Source organism: Bubalus bubalis, chromosome 3 (assembly GCF_019923935.1).
Source record: "Bubalus bubalis isolate 160015118507 breed Murrah chromosome 3, NDDB_SH_1, whole genome shotgun sequence".
Taxonomy (NCBI): domain Eukaryota; kingdom Metazoa; phylum Chordata; class Mammalia; order Artiodactyla; family Bovidae; genus Bubalus; species Bubalus bubalis.
The window spans coordinates 19,106,335-19,108,278 of NC_059159.1; positions in this window are offsets into that span (position 1 = coordinate 19,106,335).

Consider the following 1,944-nt stretch of genomic DNA (forward strand, 5'->3'; position numbering starts at 1 on the left):
TGCAATTGTGCGGTAGTTTGAGCATTCTTTGGCATTGCCTTCCTTTGGGATTGGAATGAAAACGGACCTTTTCCAGTCCTGTGGCCACTGCTGAGTTTTCCAAATTTGCTGGCATATTGAGTGCAGCACTTTCACAGCATCATCTTTCAGGATTTGGAATAGTCAAGTTCGTCTAGTCAAGGCTATGGTTTTTCCAGTGGTCATGTATGGATGTGAGAGTTGGACTGTGAAGAAGGCTGAGCGCTGAAGAATTGATGCTGTTGAACTGTGGTGTTGGAGAAGACTCTTGAGAGTCCCTTGGAATGCAAGGAGATCCAACCAGTCCATCCTAAAGGAGATCAATCCTGGGTGTTCATTGGAAGGACTGATACTGAAGCTGAAACTCCAATACTTTGGCCACCTGATGCAAAGAGCTGACTCATTTGAAAAGACCCTGATGTTGAGAAAGATTGAGGGCAGGAGGAGAAGGGGATGACAGAGGATGAGCTGGTTGGATGGCATCACCAACTCATTGGACATGGGTTTGGGTGGACTCCAGGAGTTGGTGATGGACAGCAAGGCCTGGTGTGCTGCAGTTCATGGGGTCGCAAAGAGTTGGACACAACTGAACAACTGAACTGAACTGAAAGGCATGAACTCTTTATATAAGTACAGAAAATTATTCCTTGTTTATCTGAAATGTAAATTTAACTGCGCCGTCTTTCTTTTCTTTTTTTCCTAATTCTGGCAACCCTAGTCTGGAAGCCTTGTTCCTATAGGATCTCTGGGGCATCTGGGCTTGCACCCCTACCCACCCCTAGAGCAATTCTACAACGTCTGGGACAGTGGGATGGGAACCCAGGATCTGCAAATAGCAAGGTGAGAAAGTGTGGGGCAGTGGTCATTTCTGGTGTAGAAGGTGAGTTCCTTGCTCAGGGGGTGGGAGTGACAGTAGCATTTCAGCTGGCCCAAACCAAGGGGTGATAACATCAAGGCAGGAGATGAGGGTTGGGTTTACCCTTTGCCATGTCCTGTGCTGGCTCTTCACACAAGTAACCTCATGTCCTGCTCTGGCAACCCAGAGTGGTGGAGGTTACTGTCCTTTATTATGGGTGAGGAAATTCTAAGAGATAAAGTATCAGATGAATTTCCAAGTTCACATAGCTGGTTCAGTGGCAGAGCCTCAATCCAGGTCTAGATCTTTACTCTTTCAGTGGGCTTGGGTCCAGTGGTTAAACTAATCGTGCTCTGGGCTCTAATAACCTGGGGTCAGATCCCTGTATCTTAACTTACCGAGTCTGTGGCTTTGGGCAAGCTCCTTAAGTCTCCTTGGCCTCAGATCCTTCATCTTTAAAGTGGGGATGATGATAATAACCATAGCAACAACACTCATCTTGAGGAGTTGGCAGGATGAAGTCAAGTGGGGTGAGTAAAGTCTAGTCTGCTGCTCTGTCTGATGGACAGGATGAATCCTCAATGGATATGCCAGAGAGCCCCTATTGCTTAAAGATGATGGAATGTGCCTTCCAGACACGTAACTCAAGGCCTTCCTGTTGGGGTGTCTGGGTCCACAAGGAATTCCCAGGAGAAAGAGGACACAGATGTCTTTGCCTATACAGAGGAGACCCCTCAAACCTGGGGAGACCTCATCTGGCACCGCACCAGATAGCATGGGTCCTACCCTGGTCATTTTTTTTTTTTTTTTTTTTTAGAGTTTTACTTATTTATTTATTTGGCTGCTGGGTCTTAGTTGAGGCACGCAGGATCTTTGATCCTTGCAGCATTCAAGATCTTTAGTTGTGGCATGTGGGATCTAGTTCCCTGACCAAGGATTGAACACGAGCCCCCTGCATTGGGAGCACGGAGTCTTAGCCATGGGACCACCAAGGAAGTTCCCTCTGCCCTGGTCTTGCCATTTACTGATTGCTTAACATCACTGGGCCTCTGTCTCCTTATTTATAAGAT